The following is an 8912-nucleotide window of genomic DNA, read 5'->3' as shown; positions in this document are numbered from 1 at the left end:
TGGATAGTAGGGAATGACGTTGAACAGTAATTGATGATGTCAGGGTACAAGTACCGAGAGATGACGTGGGGGGGGGGCAGATGATGGCGTGACTGAGAGACGATGCAGGAGGGGGAAGCGATGGTGTGCTAACAGACGACTCAGGGGGAGATGGTGTGGCTGAGAGACACAAGGGGCAGGAAGGCGCCGTCTTCCCAGGGAGGATATATTTCTTCAAAGGTTCCACTTTGTGAGAAACCACCATATAGGTAAGGTGCATATGTAAAGGAATGTTCCCAGAGTGACAAGAAATGGGTGGCATGTCATGTTTGCACACCCCATTTAAAGTAACCACGCCCCTTCTGTTATTTGACCGTGGCCATGTTTTTGACGCGCGCCTCCGGCGCAAATATTTTTGTCTTGTTTATGTGGGATGGGGGGACTGGGGAGCGCCGTTCTTCTTCTTGCCCTGGGCTCCGGGGACCCTAGTTACGCCACTGCTATGGGGGGTATTACTACTGTATATGGGCACTACTACAGGAGCATTACTATATATGTATGGGTAGGGGGAGGGGGCACCAGTCAACATTTTGCCTAGGGCACCAAATTGGCAAGGGCCAGCTCTGCAGGGAGATGATGGAAAGCATAGATCTTTATTGCGTTGGACAAGTCCCTTTCTCTTCATATGCACCAATAAATGGATTGTAGGAAGCTCAATATTTCTCTGTGTACAACACTGAGTAATGTGCTTGCACTATATAAAAGTCAATAAATAAATGTTTTCAGGACAGCATGTCCCTGAATTCCTCATTTTACTGAACAACAGTAAACTTACTGTGAGGGAACAAATATGTTAATAGCAGACTTTGTGGGCTCACTACGCAAAATTGCGTCAAATTGTACAATAACGAGATACATATGAAAAACTATGAAACATATTTGTCAAGATTCTGTTTAGAATTATTTATCTTTTAATTATTTTACTTCTCATTTATCTTTTCATCTTGATGACCTGATTCATTGTAACCAAAAACATCAGCACTAGACAAATAAAATTCAGTCTCTGGTAAATAGAGACTTAATAAAAATAATTCTTGCATAGAAAACCTGCCCTGAGTATATAACATTACACTGACAGGTCCTATAAATGTCTCTAGACTCATAGGCAAACGCAGGGGGGGTTTCCATCTGCCTGGAAACCCCCCTTCTCATCACACAGCATGACCACAATAGAAATAGTAATATAATAGAATGTTACTAGTGCTGCATGTTCTTCTCAGTATCACAAATGAAATATTAGCACCAACTGATCTTTTAAAATGTGTCAGCCAGTAATAAATACACCTGTGCACCAACTAGGAGCTGTAGAAAACATGCACTGTTATGGGTGCACTGCTATAAACCATCAATAAGGTTAATAATTAATACTGTAGTACTGTATTAATACACTATCCAGTACATAAGGAGAACGATATGTACATATATGTCCAGGGCAGTGCTAGGTTCTTCTGCTGCTCCCTCAGACTCCCGGACTTGCTCCAATGCTCAAGAATGGTGCCCACATCTGAAAAAAAACATTCTGCTCAGACAGGATGGAACTACTGCCACATCTAATGGCTTACTGTGATCGCTGGTCCTGTATATGCTGGAATTATGCAACACAATATACTTTGTATGTAACATATTAAAGCTGGAGAAGTGCTAATTATACCCTCTTCATGGACAGACCACACTCACTCTAAAATCAAGCATTTGGAAACCCCCTCTAGAAATCCTGTGTTTGCCACTGAGACTGGAGTATTTTTACTGGCGCGATGTGATATTAGTTGAGGAGGTAAACAGTGACTGAAAGCTAGGCAGACTTGACTCACAGAAATGCACTGTGTGCAGGGGAGTAGCGACGGTGGCTCCGGTGGAGCATGAGCTCCGGGCGCCTAAATGGACAGAGGGCGCCATCCAGGGTTCCAGAATTCAGTATGATGGCCCCCTGTTAGTTTTATCTCGGTTTGTTTGCTCTATATCCTAAATAAGTTACAGATCTGAGCTCCCTCAAGCTGCCCAGATTGCCTCCTATCCGACCCTCCCTCCTCTGTGATCATTTTCTGTCACCTTCCCTTTCTTGTCAGATTGATTACATTCACTTCTCACCTCTTTATTTCCCTCCCCTCTCTACCCTGTGTTTGGCTCTTTGCCCTAGTCCACTTCTTTCTTATTGGCTTCTGTCACCATCCCTCTCCTTTTCTTATTGGCTTCTGTCATCTCCCCTCTCTGATTGGCCCTTTGCCCCTCCCCGTTCCTCTTTGCTCCCCTCCCTCCTTCTCTCCTCATTGTGCTTCAATTGACTTACAAGTGACACATCTGAGATAATGTCCTAAACTTCAATTATAAGGTATTAGATTAAATAAAGTCACTGCTTTGCTATTTAAAGTAATGAGGTGTTCCCAGGCATGACCACAAAGTGTTATTTGAAAGGTCTTTTAAAAAATATTAGGAGACCTGAAATAATAATAATGGTGGTAGACAGAACATGATTAGTAGTACTCACATTAATATAGGTGCCATTATTATTATTAATATTATTATCCTTTATTTATATGGTGCCACAAGTGTTCCGCAGCGCTTTTCATAGTACATAGAACTAATAAGTGAACAAGAAACAAGTAACTTAGAGTACATTACAGTGCAGGACAAGGACACGATTTATATACATTGCTGCAATAGCGATTAAAGCACTCACAATAAGCAGTTGGGAGTTGGCAGTCACATGTTAGGTGCCCTTATGGGGAGTAAAGAGTAGAATAAAATGTAAAGATAAGCACATGAGGGAAGAGGTCCCTGCTCGTGAGAGCTTGCATTCTAAAGGGGAGGTGCAGACAGACAGGCTTCACACTGAAGGGGAAGATAGGGAGGAAAGAGCATGAAGTGGGTTAGGATGAGAGCTGGAAGGCCTTGATGAAGTAGTGGGTCTTGAGAGCCCGTTTGAAGATTTGTAGAGAGATGGAGAGTCTGATAGGGAGAGGGAGAGCATTTCAAAGGTAGGGAGCAGCATGGGCAAAATCTTGGATGCGGGAGTGGGAGGAAGTAATCAGTTGGCAAGAGAGGCGGCATGCATTTGTTGAGCGAAGTGGACGGGCGGGAGTGTGAGGGGAGAGAAGGTTAGAAATGTATGCGGGAGAGGATTTGGTGAGGGCTTTGTAGGCGAGTGTAAGAATCTTGAATTGGCATCTGAAGGGGAAGGGGAGCCAGTGTAGGGCTTGAAGGAGAGGGGAAACAGATGTAGAATGTCTGGAGAGGAAGATGAGCTGAACAGCAGCATTGAGAACCGATTGTAGTGGAGAGAGGTGAGAGGCTGGGAGGCCAGCTAGTAGAAGGTTACAATAGTCCAATCTGGAGATGACCCGTGAGTGGATGAGGGTTTTAGTGGCATCGTGGGTGAGGAAGGGTCTAATCCTGGAGATATTTTTAGGTGGAAATGGAAGGACTGCAAGATGTGCTGAATGTGTGGTTTAAAGGAGAGGGAGGAGTCTAGGATAACTCCAAGACAGCGCAGTTTGGGGCTAGAGGAGATAATTGTGCCATCGATAGATAATGAAATTGTGGGAAGTGATGTAGTGGTGGGAAGATGATCAGCTCAGTCAAGGACATGTTAAGTTTAAGAAAGCGCTGGGACATCCATGAAGAGACAGCAGAGAGACAGTTGGAGATACGGGTAAGAAGCTCAGGGGAGAGCTCAGGGGTGGAAAGGTAAATTTGAGTATCATCAGCATAGAGATGATATTGGAGGTCAAATGAGTTTATGAGTTCACCTAAAGAGGACATATATAGGGAGAAAAGGAGAGGTCCAAGAACAGAACCTTGGGTAACTCCTACTGTTAGTGGAAGTGGGGCTAAAGAGGAGTCATGAGAGGATACAGAGAAGGAGCGATCAGAGAGGTAGGAGGAAAGCCAGTAATGAGCAAAGAGTAGTGGCCCTTGGATTTGGCAGCAAGGAGGTCGTTGACGACTTTCGTGAGGGCAGTTTCGGTGGAGTGGAGAGAACGGAAGCCAGATTGAAATGAGTCAAGGAGGGAGTGGGAGGAAAGAAAGGTGGTAAGGCGGTTGTAGACAATACTCTCAAGGAGTTTGGAAGCAAAAGGGAGAAGAGAGATGGGTCAATAGTTGGAAAGTATGTTAGGATCAAGGGTAGGTTTTTAAGAATGGGGGAGACAAGGGCATGTTTGAATGCAGAAGGGACAGTGCCAGATGATAGGGAGAGATTAAGGAGGTGAGCAAGATGGGAACAGGCAGAAGGAAACAGGTAGGAGAGGAGACGGGAAGGGATAGGGTCAAAAGGGGAGATGGAAGGCGGGGAGGACCAGATGAGGGCCATGACTTCCTCTCCAGAAACAGGGGAGAAGGTTGTCAGAGTTGGTGAGACAGAAGGGGAGGGGTGGTCAGGGAAAGGAGGGGGAGGAGTGCTGAGGGTCTGATGGCATATGATGTCCTCACGTATGGAGTCAATTTTAGATGTAAAGTAGGTGGCAAAGTCAAGGGCAGAGAGCGAGAAGGGGAGGTGAGGAGGGGAAGGGCAGAGGAGGGAGTTGAAAGTGGCAAAAAGACACCGGGGGTTTGAGGACTGGGAGGAGATGAGGTTCTTGAAATATGTTTGTTTGGAGAGAGACGGCAGCACTGTAGGAAGAGAGAATACATTTGAAATGGAAGAAGTCAGCCTTAGAGCGTGATTTTCTCCACTGACGCTCGGCAATTCTTGAACACTTTTGCAGGTATCTGGTGCATTTGGAATGCCAGGGTTGTGGTGTGGATTTGCGAGGGTGAGCAGTTATTGCCGGAGCAACAGAGTCAATAGCAGAAGTTAGGGAGGAATTGTACAGGGAAGTAGATTGTTCAGGACAGGAGAGAGAAAGGATAGGGTAGAGAAGAGAGTCCATCAGGGAGGAAAGAGCAACAGTGTCAATAGCCTCAATATTATGCTTAGTAATGGTAGCCTTAGGAGGTAAAGGAGGGGAGGGAGAGAGGGATAGGTTAAAAGAGAGAAGGTGATGGTCAGAGAGGGGGAATGGGGAATTGGAGTAATCAGAAATATCACAACGGTAAGTAAAGACCAGGTCAAGTGAGTGCCCACTCACATGGGAGGGTGATGAGGTCCATTGGGCGAGACCAAATGAAGAGGTGAGGGTAAGGAGTTTAGCTGCAGAGGATCCTGTGGGAATGTCAATAGGAATATTAAAATCACCTAGGATAACGGAGGGAATATCTGAGGAGAGAAAGTGAGGGAGCCAGGAAGCGAAGTTGTCAATGAATTTGGAGGGAAAGCCAGGGGGATAGTAAATGACAGCTACTTTGAGGTTTACTGGTTGGAAGAGGCGTATAGCATGAACCTCAAATGTGGGGAATGTAAGGGATGGTTCAGAGGGTATTAGCTGGTAGGAATAACTGGTGGATAGAAGGACACCAACACCACCACCATGGCAACTCCCAGGCCAGGGGGTGTGGGAGAAGGCAAGGCCCCAGAGGATAAAGCAGCAGGAGAAGTGGTGTCAGAGGGTGAGATCCAGGTTTCAGTAATGGCTAGGAGATGCAGGGAGTTGGAGATGAAAAGGTCATGGGTGGGGACCAGTTTATTACAGACTGACCTGGCATTCCAGAGGGCACAGGATAGAGAGATAGCATTTGTGGGGGAGATGTGATTAAGATTATCCGGGTTGCTTTAACGCGGAGGTAAGATTAATTTGGGGGACCGATATGAATAGAGTTTAGTGATGGTACGGGCACCTGAGCTAGAAAGGGAACCTGTAGGAGGTGGGCAGGGAGGGAGATGTGGATGGCAGTGGGGTGAAGTGACAGGGAGAGGAGTGTAGGAGGAGGGTTTGGTGGTGGGGTAGTAGGACGGGGGGGGCAGAACAGGAAGAAAGTGGTGTAATAGGAGAGGAGTAAAGAGTAGGCAGACAGAGGAGGGGGGAGAAGGGGTGGAGGAGGTGGAAGAGATAAGGGGGAAAGGATAAAGGTGGAAGCGGGGGGCAGAACAGAGGATTAGGTAGAGACTGAGTGAAGGAGGGAGTTGACAAAAATCTTGTCATGGCGTTTATATGTAAGCAAGAGGAATGAAATTTGGAAATGTAAATGAAATGTGAATGCAGGAGATTTGTAGAAATGCATGTGAAAGAACAGTGATGGTAAATATGTATGCAGATTCACTAGTTTGTTATAGGGAGGATTAAAAGTGGGGATCTAATGTGTACAGAATTTGAAAAATAACAGATAGTGGATGTGAGTCTAGGCAGGAGAGCTAAGATAAAGGACAGGGGGCCTGATTCAGACCCGCTCGCAAGTGTTTGAGCGCTCGCAAGCGGGTCAATGGTGGGCTCTGCGCACATGCAGCGCCCCAGAGAAATTCTCTTGCTCCGTGGCTCACTACAAAAGTGGCGGCTGTCGATGTTGATCCTACCACAAGGGTCTCGTCGCAAGCCCCGATGGTCGCGATTGTCTTGACCATCGCAACCATTATCCTGGCCACTCGCAATAGCTATGCAAGCAGCCAGGAAGCCGCACAAAAAAAATTCAAATAACGCTCTGATTGAGAGTGAGCGCTCTTTCAGAGCGTCCAGCTCTGAATCAGGCCCAGTGTTTCAAAGTTGAAAGATGTACACTGACATGGGAACAAGTACGATAAGCAATGAGATGCATGTGAGAAACAGAAGGCCAGCATTATTAATAGCACTGAAGTGGTCTTGCCATGACTGCACAGGGAGTCCAGTTGTAGCCTGAATCTTTAGACCGTTGAGGTTTGTTGTTTGATGGAACTTAGAGTTTTCTCCTTCTGTTTATCTTCGGTTTAACGCAGGTCTAACGCTACAGTTTTGCACTTAAAAACACTGCACTTTGAAAAACTGCACCACACAGCCAAGGCTTCCCAGCCAAACAGTGCAATGTATATTTGCGAAGTAGGAGCATAGCTGAGAAAGGAGCATCCCATAGGTGTCCCCACTCCAGTGAAAGCTGCTTGGGGCAGTAATTGCAGTCATAAGTTGTGCAACGTGTGGCATTTCACTTTTGCATATATATTTTGTCAACGTAAGTTTTCTTATCAGAATATATAATACAATCTCCTCTACTGACTAATAACAATGATCAAAGGAGATAAAAGTCAGATCCTAGGTGCTATACATAAATAAAGCAGTGCCAAAGGAGCTGCCCCTTAATGTCAGACAGTGCATCACCAAAGCATTCTATTCCCCCAATGGTACCTCAATGCCAAGTGTCATACTGCCACTGTTTGCTCTTATTCCCCCAAAGGCTGGCCATACCCCACTGGCACAGTTCAGTACAGGGAGGAGAAGGGGAGGTGGGGCGGTATGACATGCACTTTCTCCGGGAGCCATGGTTCCACGCTACTCCTCTGTGTGGACTGGTGGATTCATGCAGTGGGCAGGGACAATGATATCGCAGCAACACAATCTCCGATTTTAGACCTGTATCATATCCCATCAGGACGCTGTCTTTAAGATATGGGAGTAGTTTCTGTAAGGGGGTATACTCTAGGTTTTAACAAGACTACAGTAGATAGTTGGGGAAACACTGAATAGTGCATTTTACATTCTTATTTTTTTAACACTTTGATGTTTTACTAAAAATGGTGGTTTATTTGTGGTGAAAGGTCATGGTAGGGTTAAGGTAAGGAATGCATTTCCAAACCATAATTTAAACTCAACTTTAACACAAAGTTCTTTTCTTTGAAAAGGCAGACAGCTCTAGAGTGCATCTGCCTGTCTTCTGAGTGGTAGGCATGTCTCTCAGGTGCTTGGAGACCAGGGTTGGGGAGTGCGGGCAGGGTAGTGGGTGCTGTCCTGGCTGTCTTTTGTGTACAGACACTGCAAAAAATAATATGTGATAAGAGAATGGCACCAAATGTACAGGGGTCCTGCATCATGGGTCAGTATTATATGATATAATGGGCCTGACAAAGTGGCAGCAAGTATGGACGGCTGTGGCAGCCACATTTACTACCTTATGCTAATGTGGTTATTTGCACAGCTTCATGCATGTAGTAGCACTACCCGCTATAGCTCTGTACAGCTGTAACCATCATCATTAGTATCGGCACTTAAGATGGGTACACACACTGGGCATTATATTGAGCGACCGACATAACGCAAGCGTGTCTGCAGTTGTGTACCCCCGATATGTCTATGAACGACTTTGTTCACAGATATATTGCATCGGCTGTACAGCACAGCAGGTGGCTCTTATATTTGCAGATATTTTGGTGCGTCTGCTGGTGTGTACTAGCGACCTTGCCCGGACATATGCTGCTGGGACCCGGCGGTGAGTGACAGCTTAACTGAGCGGACAAATTTAAATGCCCGACCAGTTGTGATATCATGCCCGACACGTTGGGCGGACAACTGGTAACTGTATATGCACTTACCAATCATCAGATAGGTCAGAGGGTCAGCCGCCGACCTAGTGTCTACCCAGCATTACACCTACCCAATGCTGGGTGCCAAGATCTGTCAAAAACAGGCGTCTCAGCGGCATACACACAAATCTTAATAGCAGAGGCCTCTAGCTACATGCCCATGACACTCCTATGTCACTCATACAAAACTCTTCTCTTTTGTGCAGGTAGCCACCCGGTTGACATTCACAAATGCCCATTTCACGGACAGAGAGAACCAGACGCACATAAGACCTCCATCTAGGTGGTCATGCATGTTGCGGCGCATGCAGTTTGCTAAAAATTGCCAGATGCATCCGCTTTTGAACTTGCGTGTGACTCACAATCAGGCCCTATACTGTATATTCATGTAACATCATCCCAGTGTAATATCTTTTTATTATCTGTTTTATTATTGCCCAGAGATTCTCTCACTGTTGGCCACCCTAATAATTCATAAGGCTGTAATGAAGTTTCCTTCCTTTATTGAAAACCAGTT

Source organism: Taudactylus pleione, unplaced genomic scaffold (genome assembly GCF_031769625.1).
Source record: "Taudactylus pleione unplaced genomic scaffold, aTauple2 ptg000138l, whole genome shotgun sequence".
Lineage (NCBI taxonomy): Eukaryota > Metazoa > Chordata > Amphibia > Anura > Myobatrachidae > Taudactylus > Taudactylus pleione.
Note: the sequence above shows the minus strand (reverse complement) of the source record.